This window comes from Thunnus albacares, chromosome 23 (assembly GCF_914725855.1).
Source record: "Thunnus albacares chromosome 23, fThuAlb1.1, whole genome shotgun sequence".
In the NCBI taxonomy this organism is placed as follows: Eukaryota; Metazoa; Chordata; class Actinopteri; order Scombriformes; family Scombridae; genus Thunnus; species Thunnus albacares.
The window spans coordinates 16,158,464-16,173,424 of record NC_058128.1 but is presented as its reverse complement, the minus strand read 5'-3'; the positions used below and the strand labels follow the sequence as shown (position 1 = coordinate 16,173,424).

The 14,961-nt window shown below is 42.9% G+C and overlaps 1 long non-coding RNA gene across 6 annotated transcripts in view; it reads left to right on the top strand.

Annotated features, from left to right (window-relative positions):
* Nucleotides 1-14,961, top strand: part of LOC122975442 — a 34,263-nt gene that overhangs the window by 10,360 nt on the left and 8,942 nt on the right. For 4 of the 6 annotated variants that reach the window (XR_006400666.1, XR_006400664.1, XR_006400661.1 and 1 more), the window contains one exon: nucleotides 14,423-14,548. This is a non-coding gene — a long non-coding RNA (uncharacterized LOC122975442). Of the gene's footprint in view, nucleotides 1-6,596; nucleotides 6,642-13,489; nucleotides 13,587-14,422; nucleotides 14,549-14,961 lie in introns of all 6 variants that reach the window. The other 2 variants (XR_006400662.1, XR_006400663.1) reach the window with 2 other exon arrangements.

Here is a 14,961-nt window from a genome sequence, read left to right as displayed (position 1 = left end):
AGACCGGGGGCTGCCCTGCCTCCACAGAGCGCTCGGCCACTGCTGCATTGTGGCCCGGGGCCTCATTTGAATGGGCCTTTAGTATTTTGTGTGAACAAGTCAGCGCCATTTGCATTTGTTCCAGTCACAAAGGTTTAACAGGTCAATAGGGACTCCCTGGCAGAAAACTAACACACTAGGGTACCTTTTTTTTTTTTTTACCCCCCCCCCCTCCCTCCCTCACGTCTCCTCCATCGCTGTGGTTGTCAGGCACCCAGCCGGCTTGTCCGGATAGTATGTAACTCAAGCATGTGGTGTGTATACATGTGTATTAGTGTGTGTATGTGTTTTTGGACATGATTGGTGACAGCAGGGAGCAGGGTCAGAAAATAGGAGTTAATACTCTCCAGGCTATACAGACAAAAGTTTAATTAACATACAACTTATAGCAGCAGCTTGTTTGAGTGACAGAGGGTTTGTTGTGTGTGTGTGTGTGTGTGTATTTGTGTGTGTGTGTGTGTGTGTGTGTAAAAGAAAAAAAGAGAGCAGAGACTTTCTTTTACACATCCACACTGGCACATTTAAGGCCTAAAGAGTTTTATTTCTCGATCATGGAGTATTTACACTCTCAATAAAATTTGTAACATGGTGTTGAACAATACATGATGATATGTGGGAGCTAATTGCACCTCACCAGCTTCACTGCAAGTGTGATGGCAGCATAAATGACCATTGTGCCATTTATAAAGAGATAAAGTAACGCTTTGCTTGAAGGGCTCCGAGTTTGTTACTTCTTTTCTCTGGGAACCTGACACTTTGTGGAGGGAAGAAAAGTCTGTGGATTTGTATTTATTGTTAGCATTCCTAATGAAAACTAATGGATGCTGTTAGGTTAAATATGTCAAGCTAGCTTAGGACGAGCAGTCGTCATATATTTAAAAGGAGTGCTAACTTTGATAACATGCAATTTTTCAATTCAGTGACTGCCAACACTGAGATGTCTTTAAAACGGCTGTGAATTCTGTTTAGCACAGTTTCTAATGCATGTTATTACTCTTAGAAAAGCTTGTAATGGTTAGAATAGAATGAGATAATAGAAACTTACTGAAATGGAAATACAGAAGGCTGGCTGGGGGGGACCTTAGACTGAGGAGCTCAGACTACTGTGGACTTATATTGATATTTGATTATTGTGTAATGCTCATTTTGTCCAAAATGACGGGTCTTACATCTGCATTACCCTTCGGTAGTAGATTTATCTAAAGAAATAACATAAAAATGCCCACATACTTGGTTGAGAGAAGTCCTATCCATATCATATGTAATCACATCAAGGAAATTGCAGTGGCTTCAATCATTTACCAGACCAATTCTGGCTCTCGAATGAGTAGTCATGTCAGCAAATAATGAGCAAATGTAATGACAGCAATAAAACGTGTCCCAGCCATGCAGCTAGATTTTGGCCTAAATGCGCACACTCAGCTGGACCGCGCTGGTTTTGAAATGGCCACATAGCTGTGAGGCTTACAGCCCTGCATGTCAAACAGTTAACAATTATTTTTACTCAACACAACGTGTGTAATTGCCCACATATTAAACTATGTTACTCATTGGTCCGCACTCCAAATAATTTGCAATCATCTATGCAAATATTCATTCAGATCTTCTTGTCCCAGCAGAGACAAGCAATAGAATTACAGAATATGCTGACACATTTACAAACAAAAATCATGCTTACCTTGTCTAATTTTCCAGAACAGTCCACTCAACAACCATGTCCTCCTGTCTGTCCTCCCTTTTTCACATTTTACTCCATTTGTCTGTGGTGATTCTGCGTCCTTTGGCACTCCAGCAATTAGCCTCTTACTCTAACTTAGTTTGTTTAATGTCATTTCCACCACCTTGTTGGTTTTCTGCAGGTTTTAAATTTGAAGTTTAGCAAAACATACTCAACTTTGCAGAGCAGTTCACCGGGTGTGTGACGTGTTCACTGTACGCATGCATAGTCACGGAAACGGGACGCCATATTGGTTTGACGCAAACGGCACCAATTGGCTGAGCATGTCCTTTAACCAGACTCCTACTAATGGTCTAGTGACGTCAGCTGAGGGATAACAGCAGGAGGGTTTCTTTCTCTCATACATATCGCTCTGTCTTAATAGTCTGTAATATTTCTCTCCCTTAGACTTGCACTGAATTCAGTTCAATATGAAACACATCTTTTAGTTTCCAATTACAGGACGATTCCATATTTTATGGGACGGTTGGCAACCCTACTTAGTGAAACACCAGCTTGCTAATTTGTGTGGAAGTGCTTTCTGCAAACCCATTACACCAAATATTGGTTCTAACACTGTAAAATAGTTGCTTTTGTGCCAGTAGGCCTATCTGAGGAGAATATCTAGAGAGAACAGAGAATCTTCTCATTAAAGATTTATTATGATTTTTGGAAGGATGGCGGAATTGCCTTTTTATGGTTTTATTTTCTTCTGAACGTAGCCTCTATTGCTCATGTGGCTCACTTGGGGCTTTCACAGTCCAAAACCAACAGTGAACAAGTGTTTTTGTATCGACTACACGCTTATATACGTAATGATATTTTTTCATAGTGCAAGCAGCAGGCTATGCACTTGAAATAATACAATAACGCTGGTCCACCACAGCATTTCTATCCACTTTATGTGGGTTTGAAGTGCAGTCAGGGCAGCAGGGTGTCTTAGTGCTCACAGAGATTGTCCTGCATTTAAAATGTCAAAAGCTCTATTCCCATAACAGCCAGGTGTGCTGTTGAAGGGTCCTTAGGCAGGACGGAAAATCCACCCAACCCCACATGCTAAACTTACTCTTGGTAAGAGCATCAACCTGAGTGCCGCATGAGTGAATATACTGTAAAACTGCAGTGCCAGACTTAACACATTGTTGACAGATGCCTATTGTATATGTCTATTTTCAGTATTGTCAGGGATTCAGCAATATCGTAAAATCTCCCACAGCCTCTTTTATCCTTTTTTTATTTACACTGGAGTTTTATCAGCATGTAATAACCTTGCCTTGAATGCATTTCTGGCATTCACTTTATAGTGAAGGATGAAACTTAACGCCCTGTTCAAGGTCTAATCTTTGTGTATTTTAAATACAGGTAGAAGAGTTTGGATTTTCTTTCGCAACACCTCATTTAAGCTGTATGTGTCCGGATTTGTTTGTGTCAATATGAACATCAATTTGTTCAATCATCCGAAACAAAACAAACCTAAGTGATCTTGATTAATTTCTGATTGAGAATATTCAATTGGCTGTGGAAAGCTAAAGAAAGTAAAGTATTCAATCTGTGTTTTATGCCTGACTGCAGGAAGGCAGTGCACGTGAATGCCCCGCAGCCAAAACATATACAAAAATGGATCTCTTCAACGCTTAGGGGGAAAAGATTCATTTCTGTAATATTTGTCAGGATGCAAGAAAAGCTGAGAAAAAAAAAAAAAGATTTGTGACCGTCGAGATTCTTGCTTGTGAAATACTTGACTCCCATCTTAAAGCTCGTTCCAGGTCTTAGCTAGTATAATCACTGTGTACACTAACATGTACACTATAAGGAACTTGCCTTGGTGACTTGGCTCACATAGCATAAATATAGCAGAATATTCAGACATACACAGACTCAGTGTATATAGTAGGGTACAAAACTATGTACACATTATATACAACACACTGTACAAATGATTGAAACATGCACTGGTTGTATTTATATCAGCACATCACAAGTGGTCTTGGAGAGTATTTTACTGGGGGATTTGATGGACAGCAGAGGAGGGAAAAATCTAATATTTTGTGGCAGACCTGAGTGGGAGCCATGCTTACAATTGCTCCTGTCATGCTGATCTGAGCCCGTCTGGCCACAGTGCTGTGCTCTGCTGTGCTGTATTTTGTTGCGATTGTTTGTGTTGAGCTGTGTGACCCACTATTTGGACTTCTGTTCCATTATCTTTCAAAACTTGCTGCACTCGGGTCCCAAGCAAAGAAAAGCAAAGTGAGAGCCCAGCGTCAGGTGCTACAAGCTGCTAGCTAGGCCTGTAGCCAGGCCCAGAGAGCCAGACCTGGCAGCTCTGAGGCTGCGACGTGTGAAACGCTGCACACAAAGGAGCTCACTCCATCTGTATGCACCCTACATAGGCAGGCTTTTGTTGCAGCCGACAGGCACATGACTGCTAGCATCTTAACCCCTGAGAGCCAGCGTCTCTTCTCCCCTCTCACTAGACTGCACACTGCAGTAGACACTACAGTGAGTTAATACTTTTAGGAAAGAAACAACACTTGATTTAAGTGGTTTATTACTGACTTATGTGTTTGATATTCTTTGGGATATTTCACTCAGTAAAAACTCCCCCAGAAAATGTATTTAAAAACAAAAGTATAATATGAAAATGAGTTTTAGTTTAATGTCTGTTTGATAGTTGAATTTGTTTGACAAATCTGTCTTATGTTGAGGCAAAACTTGGTTAAAACAAAATGAATGCTATACATTGTTTGAAGAATTAGACCAGGGCTACATTTTTAACAATGATTTGGGGTTAATATCGAGGTCAGCCATGAATGGGAGAACAAAACAAAAAAGGGTGTTCACATGAAATATATGTAAAAATATGCAGATGAATATTTCCAGTGCAGCTGTATAGATTTATGAAACAACAAATTATGCAGATCAGATGTAGGATGGTTTTCACATTTCGGTCTAATTGCATTTTCAACTTTGCTTATTTGTCTGTACATTTTGCATAAAGTTGTAGGGACGGTTCAGAAAAATGAGACCGCTGGCTCCCGCTGGGAGACCCTTCTGTAAAATCCAATTAAAGATAAATCACTAGCATCAAGACTCAACGGCTGCGGCAGCTAGTAGATGCTCCGACCTATTAGCACTCTTCATTTTTCAATTTTAGCGTGCGACGTGAACGTCCTTGAATAGATCGTTAACTCACACACTCGTTTCCTGGCGGGGAGTGTTTTTCTTATTAAACCACAGCAATTTGAGAATTTGAGAATTGTGAATGTGAATTTCCTGCTCGCATACGTGGATACTGTAGGTTTTCATTTTGTGTAGACACACTCGTGTGCCTCGTGTTACTCTGTGTAACCCAGACATCTCCAGACGTGTGCGTGCATGTGTGTGTGTCTGTGTGTCTGTGAATCCGAGAGCATGTGTGTGCAGACTCGTGGTCGATATGAAATCAAACAAACAGTCTATTTGGAGCGGTGTTCCTAAACCCTTAGTCAGCTGAATCGGATACGAGTGAAAACGAACATGCTGACACTCAGTCAGATAAATGGCAAATTTTTTTGTTAAAAGAAGATAACAGAGGGGGGAAAATCGCAGGAAGGACAGAGAGGTTGCAATTGAAATTAAATAAAATATGGCTTCACATCCACCCCTCTCAACCCGCCCCCACCCCTCCACCTCCTCTCCACCGCCACCTTCCTTGTATGACATGTGGGTGTACGGTCCCGATGGGGGCTGGGGTGCGTAGGGCTCCTATCTGGGCCGAGCTAGGTCACGCAGGCCCATCCAGGATGCAGTGGCTCTGTGACGTGGCATTAAACTAGAACAAACAGCAGGTCCGAACCCTTTAAGAGGTGGTACCACACCCTGAGAATGCCAGAGACCTGCATGTAAGCTGATGTTTGATAAAGAGCTGAAAAAATGATTATTTATTAATGCAGGATGGCCCCCGAAATGAGAGCAGTAAGTACCTAGAAATCAACAGAGGTGTGTGTGTATGTGTGTGTGTGTGTGTGTTAGTGTGTGTGTGTGTGTGTTAGTGTGTTGTGTGTGTGTGTGTGTGTATGTGTTGGGAGGAGGGGTAAGTTTCAAATAGAGGGGTAAGTTTGAAAATATATTTTCGATTAATCTTTTTTCCCCTGTCTGCATTTTGTAATTTGCTTTTGTTATTTTTGCATTATTAATAACGAGTTATTTCAGAATAAGAGTGTGTGCAAGAATGACATAAATGTTTGAGCTGAATTGTTGCAGCCTTGAGAGCACTTGACTTCGCTCTCAGAGCATTTTTTTCCCTGTGTCATCTAGCATCGCAGAATATTTTGATGCCTCACAATGAAAAAGATTGAATATAAGCTTGAATAAGAGCAAGGTTGCAAGGATTGCTGCATGAATTTTGATGTAAATTTAATTTTTCAATGCTCCACACAGTTATTATACAGTAAATCACATTTTAAAAAGCCCTTTTTGCCAAGGATCAGAGTGGCCTCTCTGTTCCCCGGATAAAGATCCATGTAATTACATTTTTTTAATGTCCTCGAGATGGGCAGTGTATTCTGTTAGCTAAATTAGAAACCAAACTTTTCTAATAAACCTGGCAGTTGCAAAATGACCTAGAGAGGGGAGTCTCATGGTTAACTGAAAGTAGGACGATGATTTTCCCAAAGCACTGCCCTTACTTAAATGAGAGAAGCAAAAAGGACGAGCTGTGAGGCTGTCAAAGTGCTGCTTGTTTGGGATTTATTGTCTGTTTGGCTGTTTTAAAAGCTGTTTAGGACACTTGTCTCTAGCGAGCGCAGGTCCATTTCGTCTCTCCCCTTTTCCAACCTTTGCTCTGCTCTGCTCTGCTCAGCTGCCGAATGGGCTCCCTCCACAGAGAGAAGCTCGGTTTTCAGAGGTGAGTGGCTTAATGATTATCAAAGAAATACATTTGTATCAAAGTGCTCAGTTAGTGCACTTGATAAGTACAAACTGAGTTCGGAAAACACTTGAGAGTGTTCTTCTGACCTTGCAAGCTTATACTTTATTTAGACTTTCAGTCAGCTGATTTACTCTGTTGTATATTTGCAAGAAAAAGTCCTGAAAATCATTTTTGTAGAGTAAAAAAAAATCTATACATGTATTTAATACTGAGTTTGAATATAAAATAATGTAAAACAAGGTCTAAAGCAATTTGTAATAATGATAGCTGCATTTGAAAAAGAAGATTTTTGTAATTACACATTTTAAAAAGTCCGAAAGGTCTGAAATTCATGTTATTTTGTACGCAGAGATTGACGCTTATTTCTTTCACAATTACTTTGTATTTTTAATATTCCACTTTTTTTTTTTTCAGAGATTTAAAGTTTCATAGGAACATGTTGTGACATCCCTGTATAACAGCCTCCTCACCTCTTTTTAATTGCACAGGCTGATAGAAAAAATTCTTATTCCTTTCTAAGTGTTTCCATCTAAAACTGCAGCTCGAGTAGTTTATAAAAATGTCGTATCCTAATTTTTAAATAGTAGTAATAATGTATTTTTTTTAAATACGGATGATTAATTATAAAGCTTTAAGAGAACAGAAGTGCAGTACGTTTTCAACTTTGCCGATATTACTTTCCAGAGTTCAGTTAATGCAGAAGGGTCAAAGTTAAATTTCTGAGGAAATGATGGTCTGCAGAATACAAAAGAAACAAAATTATCAGCATTTCATTTGTAAATTTGACAGAATCTGTGTTGGAAAAAAAAGGTTTGTGCTTTTCAGGGTCCACTTGCATTTTCTTTTATCTTATTTGGTTACATTGAAATTTAGAATTTAACTTTTCTTTTTTATATATATAAAGTTTTATATTCTGTGAAATAACAAATTCATAAATTGATTCGGTGTTTTAAAAAATTAATCCGGAGAAGGAAAAAAATAATTTTGATCACAGATTGAAATTGCCTGCTTTTTTTTTTTTTTTTTTACTTACTGAATGCTGGTTATACTGGCTCATATTACATTACAAATTATTTAACCTGTGGCTTTTATTTTCACCCTTTGTTAATAATACTGTTATATACGTCAAGATCTATATTTATGTATATAAATAATGTACATGTTTTGTTTCTCTTTTCATCATTTTTAAATATTTGCTCGCATCCACTGTGTGACTGTAATATTAAGAAAGAAAGAAATGCCTTCATACAGAAGTTCAGTCTCTTCTTTTCCTCATGATGGCATGAAATAATGATATTTCATCCTCGCTATTAACTTTAAAACCACTGAAATACTTGTTTTGTTCATTACATCTTTCCAGCAAAAAGAAGAAATCGTTTAATATAATATGAAGACCAAGCGGAATAAAAAAAAGTAAGATATATCTTCACACTTGCCTCACAGGGTTAACCTCTATATCGATTTGCTCCCAAAATGACTAAAGAAATTCATGTTTTTATCTCTTATAGTTAATTCACTGCATGTCTCAGGTTTGGCATTTGTTAAAAAATCACTTTGTGTTACTTATAGAGATATGTTATAGAGCGAATGCTGTTTTGGCAAATTATAAGCAGTGTGTCAGTGACTTCATCACTCGAGCCGCCATGTTCTCTCCTCCTGTCCTCCATTTTGTGATTCTGTCTCTCAGCTATTGCTCACCTGCTTTTATCAAAGTTTTACTAAACTCTCACTGGCTCTTAATCAAAGTGGAAAAATAAATTCTATTGCTATGACATTATTTTCACATATATATTCATTTTTGTATAAGACCTGTAAGGCTTTTCTTTTATTTGTGAGACAGCTAACCTGATGGTTGATAACTTTACTTTTTTACCTTAAAATGCTTCCCTTAAACTCTTAAATCTGCCAACTACCGCAATAGGTTGAAAGCAGCCTTGGCAGAAAAAACTCCTTAAAAGGAGGACTGTGTCCTATTTGAACAGGCTTTCACCTCTTAAAACAATTTGTCAACGTAATCAGCAACGCCCGTGTTAGAGGTTACATGCGACGTTAGGTTTTACAGCTCCGCAGCGCGAGCGACTGTGACCCGTGGCCCCATAATGGCCGCCGGAGGTCACGGAGGTTAATAGAGACTGATGTATGAGGCCCCAGAGTGACATCCCAAAGGGGATGGCCCCTTAATCCTTATTAGGCCTCTGTGTTAGTGATCCTTACCTTTCAAAGCAAACAGCACGCTCCCTTTGCCGTGGGGCCCCGGCCTGCCCCCGGCGTTACACTTCTGACCCCAGGGTCGTGGCCTTTGTTCAGAACCCTTCAGAGACTGACCTTAGGGGTCACGGCTGTAATAGAGAAGTTGTCGAGGCGCGTGCTGCCGAGGGGCCCCTCAGCAGACCACCTCGTAGAGGGAGCCGGCCCGGCGCACTGGTCACCGAAGAGAGAAGGAAGTGTGTGTGTGTGTGTATGTGTGTGTGTGTGTGTGTTCGCCAGAGTGTGAACATATAGATGGCTGTAACTCATAGTGTGAAAATACGACAGGGTTATTTGTGTGATTTATTACCGTTCAGAACAACGTCTTAAGCTTGCAAATAAGACCCGAGCTTTGGCATTTTAAATGCAGTAAGTCATGTATTCACTGAAGCTGCTACTTCAGAGAGGGTGACATCTCTCTTTAGTGGCAGCTGCTTTTACTTACTCAACTGCATGTCATTCACTGCAAGTAAAATCTACAGAAATACATTGAAGAAATTACATTTTTTGTGGCTAGATAGATTGTTTTTTACTGCTGTGTCTCATGATGAGTTTTCCTCAAAGAGAAAGTTGTTTGTCTACTAATTAGCTCTAATTTCTATTTTAAAAAAACAAACTGTAATCATTTCTTTAATTACAATTCACATTGTGATTTGTGTATAATTCTATATTTATCGCCACTGAGCATTAAAAATGTTGCGTCTCATATTCTTCTCAGGCACCGCATGTGTCGCTTGTCTCAGGACAGAGCAGCACTAAGCAGTGTCAGCGTGCGCTATAAATTCAATCTGTGTATGTTGATTAGTCGTGTTTGTAGCTTTGGATTTGCGGGATGATTCATAAAGACGTGAAGGCGCCGGGGGTCTGATAAGACCACTGAATCAACAACTCTATTGTTTCAGCTCATGAGTGAGCCATAACTCATTTCCACTCAGAGACATTCACTGCCATGTTGCCACTGTGCAACATCACTTGTGCATCATCGACACATTTACTGCAGTGGGGTTTATTTGATTGTGTGTGTCCCCCCCCACCCCCCCTCCCCCTCCCCCTTCGCGTATTTTTGATTTTTGCAGATTCTGAAAGCCCGTGCGGTGATGTCGAACGGCTTCACTTCGCCTCACCTCTTGTCTCTCGGCTTTAAAATATGACTTTCATGCATATCAAGTATCAACAATGCATTATGTTTTTACACACCTACTATAAATGTGTGGTAAGGCAGCTCATAACTCGCATTTAACCTGTAGGTGAAGGTTGCTGATACCAAAAAAGAAAAAAAAATCTGTGGTTGTGGACTCTTGGAGGTGTCATAAATGAGGTTGTTAATGTGAGAGTTTCATCAATGGCAGCATTACGCAGGCCGCTCCTGCAGGGGCGAGGCCGCGCAGAGGGCTACAGTGTCAGAAGTTGGCAGCTGAGCCAAAACCAGAGCCGTATCCTCAAGTGAACTCTCCACGACGTACGGTGCAACAGGCTCTGCCAAGTTTTTTGAATTCCTGCCACATGTTAGATGGTAAACAACTGACTCGCAGAAACAGTGTCTTAGATAGATGAGGAGGGCTAAGGGACTCTTGAAATTGCTGATGAAACATGCACTCGTTTACACCATTGTTTGATTTATATTCAGCACGCAGTTGTAGTGGCGTTTTAAGCTTTCAGCGATCGCAATTGGTTAAAAGACGTGGCGAGATGTGACGTCACAGAGTTCAAACTGATGACTGGTGCTCGATCCGTTTTTCTCATCAAGGGACACGAGCGAATATGTATCTTGATAAACTAAAATCATCATGTTGAACCCCTGTAATAACCCAATTTATGTGTCACTCGTTCCCGTTTTTCACGACAAAGTTTTTCGCATTTATGCCGTGTGTGTTTTTGATATGCGGATAGTGCAGCACGCCACACAACACAGGGAACCTGAGTTTCATTTGAGACTGTGGAAAGCTGAGGAGAGTTGGGCAAGACAAGTGCATTCACTCTCTGTCTCCCTCTCTCTCTCTCTCTCTCTCTCTCTCTCTCTCTGAGATAGAAACACACACACACACACACACACACACAGCAGCGTAACGCCTTTTCTTTCAGCCTCCAAGACCGAGTGAGGAGGCAGGAGAGACTGCAACTAACCAAGCGGCCATATTAGTTTGCTGTTCATTCGCTCGTTCACTCGCTCTGCTCTTCGTCTGCTTCTCCACTGTGAAAAACACATATGAGTGCAGATATTAGGAGCTTTACACACCTTTTATTTGTTTCAATAAGCGCAAATTCCCTTCTTAGACTATGCGTGAGCAATAAAGATAGACTGAAATCAAGACCAGCTAGCCGTGCTCCATGATGTGAGATCCGTCGTTTTTTGGACAGTTTTCCCTTTTTCCCCTCTCTTTTGTGCGGCTGCTACTTTGGGGAGAGAAGAGGGGAAAAAATTTGCCTGTGCTGAGTTCTGGGTTTCTTTTGGGAAAGAGGGAAGGAGACTGGAGGGGAGGGGAATGGCGTCCAAAAGAGAGGAAGTTGGGTTTTTTTTTTTTTTTTTTTTTTTTTTTTTTGCCATGGGGAATCTGTTGCAAACAGCTAAGGGGCATTACAGCATTTTGGCCACAGAGAGAAGTTTCGGGGAGGGAAGTTTGGTGGAAACCGGACGGGTGTGAATAACCTTCAGCAGGCTGATGCAGGAGGTTGGTAGGTGTGCATGAGAGAGGGAGAGAGGGAGAGACAGAAAGACAGCAGGGGTGGTATCTGGCACAAAAAACATAAAAAAGATCCTCCTCATGCAGGCTTAAATTAACACTAGCTGGTCAGAGCAGGGCTGTTTATTACTGTAGGCTATAACAGTGCTACTGAAAGGACAAGAAAGGGTGGAGGACAGAATAGGCTGGACACTAAAGGGGAGGCGGAGGGGGAAGGAGGGTGCAGGACACGAGCAGAGTCATCAGCAGAGTCCATTTTATCGTTCGGTTACTGCCCGACATTTCTCCTCTCCTTATTCGCACGCAGGACGGCTGCTGCTGCTTGTTCGCAGCAAGGCGAGGGTGGCCTAGTAATGGCACAAGGCGGGTGCACTGCGGTAAATATTACAGGATTTTACAGCATGGTTCATTGTTGCAATCATGGCAGGGCAGTCGCACCCAGGTGCTTATCTGGCTTTGATTGCGTGCCAATGTAGCATTTCAACTCATTAACGTGTCTGTGGTGGAGAAAAAGGAGGAGGAAATCAAGACAATCTTCATCAGAGATCATCGCAGATTTTTCGGGCCTTTATTAGGTGAGCGCCGTCGCTTCCACGGATGTTTTGTGAAAAAGGACATCTAGGTCAAAGAAAAATGTCTGATATGAAACTCACAGCAGGAACAGCTCTGAAATGAAAAGATAAATCATTAATCTTTCCCATGAATCTTAAAGTTAAGGTGTTGCAAGTTGTCCCAGAATCCTTTAATCATTTGTGAGTGTTTGCTGTGACTCTCCTCCTCAGGAGAAGTGCACTGTGCCCCCCCCCCACCCCCCCACCCTCCTCCCTCCCTCCTCCTCCTCCCCCTCCCTCCCCCCAGCTCCCTCCCCCACCCCGCCTCATGCACGCGCACGTTGCGCCGGGCCAGTGATGAAAACGCGTAGTGCGCACGCACTCCCACACGTCCCTGTTTCATCATCAGCTGAGCTCTTTCTCCTCCACTCACAGCTCTCCTCCCTCCCCTCTCTCGCCCCCTCCCCTCTCAGCTCTTGCTTCTTTTTCTATCCATCGCTCTCCTCCTCCTCTCTCCCTGGGTCCCGGCCACATGCGAGAGGGTAGACTAGGACGCTGCAGCTCTGAAAAAAAAAAAAGAGGGGAAAAACGCTCTGCTGCTATTTCTACAGGCGGGACCTCCCCTTTAGCTAGTCTGTGCCAAAAGAGGGAGGGATTTTTTACTACTCTCAGTCCCAGGATTTTAACCCTCTGCCTGCTCTTGCTTCTCTCTGCAAGATCTGCTCCTCAATATCATGCAACAAGTGGCTTTGCTTTACTCCTACTTCAACATCGCTGCGCCATTTGCGAAGACATATTCGGGACCGCCGTTTTCTTCACTTCGTGGGCACTGATCACATGCATTTGGTCAGTTTTTGCCACTTCTGGGCTGTTGTCAGTAGAGTTAAACTGGACTGGGTCGAATCAGTGGTTTTGGTTCGTGTCCTGTCGTGATGCGAAAGGCTTTTTTTCGAGCACGTGTTTCTTGATTGCTCGCCATGCTTCCTTTTCTCGGGAGTCCTCCCTGAAGCTGAGGACGAAGAAGACGGCAGGGTTTTTTTTTTTTTTTTTTTTTTTTTTTCTTTTTTTTTAAAGCAGCACATTCTACGACCAGCTGCTTGATTTCATGTTACCTGTGCATGTTTCTGGATTTCAACAGATGATTTCTCATGTATTTTCCTGTGCTCTTATCTCCTTCACCCTCCACCCTCCTCACCCTTTCCATCTCTAAACCTCTCCCTCTTTTGGGTTTTCTGCCCCACCCTCTCTTCCTCACGCTCTCTCCCCATCCCTCTGGCTCTCTCTCTCTCTCTCTCTCTCTCCCTCTCTCTCTCTCTCTCTCTCTCTCTCTCTCTCTCGTGGGCAGTCTCCAGTGAAAGGGGAGCAGGAGGGCGGAGCAGCAACGGGGCTTTTTCTGGGACAGGTGCCAATTCCAAACAAAAGACACAAAAAGCCAAAAAAGAGTGAGATGGTTCCCAAAGACAGGAAAAAAGTGGCATGTTTCAAGAACTGATTTGTAGTAATTACATGTGTGTGCATGTGTAACTCTTCTCCTCTTGCAGGACTTGTTTTAATTGCACGAGTGAGTAGCAGCAGTGATCTTGAATTCTCTCCCCCCCCCCCCACCACCATCCTCCCCCCCCCCCCCACCCCCCCCCCCCCCCTCTCTGCTCTCTTGCTCCCGTGAAGGCATTTGAGTTTCGAGCGGGGAAAAGAAGGAGGGGCGGGTGAAGTTTGGAAGGGGCAGTGGGAGGCGGAGCTTTGCCTCCTCTCCTCCCTGTTGAGTCCTCTGCATTATTCATATGCCTGGGCCAGTGCTGCGATCTGACTGGCTGCCTGGCTTAGCATTCACCCGACATTCAGTGGCTCTGTTTGCTAACATTCCTCATTCAAAGCCTTGTTAGCTGCCAGACGGGAGGAACACGCGACTCCATGGGAAACCCACATGGCCTCCCCATTGTGGCGGGCCCTGACAGTCTCAGACTAGGAGGTGGCAGACAGGGGAGTGCGAGGGGAGCCGGTCTGTAAATATTAGAGAGCAGTTAGCTGAGGTTAGGCAGGTTACCCAAGGCTTAGAGACGGGTTTGGGGTGAGGTGGCCAGATTGACAGGGTAGAAACCAGACAGAGGGGGCAGACAGATGGGCAGACAGACATATAGACAAGGCGCTCAGGCAGACAGGGAGGCTGGCACTTTCTGGGACTCTGAATGGGTCTCTCGCTGGCGTGCCCGCCTACTCCTTGCAGGGAGTGCAGAGCTGTGTGACTGAATCCGAGCTCCTTCTCTGCCCTTCTCTACAGAGAGGATATGTGGACATACTGTGTGCAGCTACTGAGGGATCCGGCACAATGAACGGCGGAGATTTCGGCGCTTTACCCTGATAGCTGATGGCTGTGTGTGTGCCAGTTGCCTCAAAGTCTTAGTGGGTAAGTCGGAGTGTGTGTGTGTGTGTGTGTGTGTGTATGTGTGTGTGTGTGTGTGTGTGTGTGTGTGTGTGTGTGTATGTGTGTAGGTGCGGAGGTGATTGTGTGTATGTGTGTGTACATGTATCCCTGTGTGTGTGTATATGTGTGTGTGTGTGTGTGTGTGTGTGTGAGCAAATGAGGGAGCATGCACACATTCAGAGGTTTTTCTTTTGACAAAACGATGAAAACACAAAGACGAAACAAACGCGGGAGAGCGGCTTCGTTTGACCCGATCTCCGTGTTCTTGTATTAAAACGTTGCGTCTGGGTGTTGTTTCCTTCAGGGCTTTTGCTACATGACTATCCAGAGAGAGGAGGCTTAACTAAATATAGGCAAACCAGGGGGGAAACGTGGCAGGGGCTTTGAATTTCAGA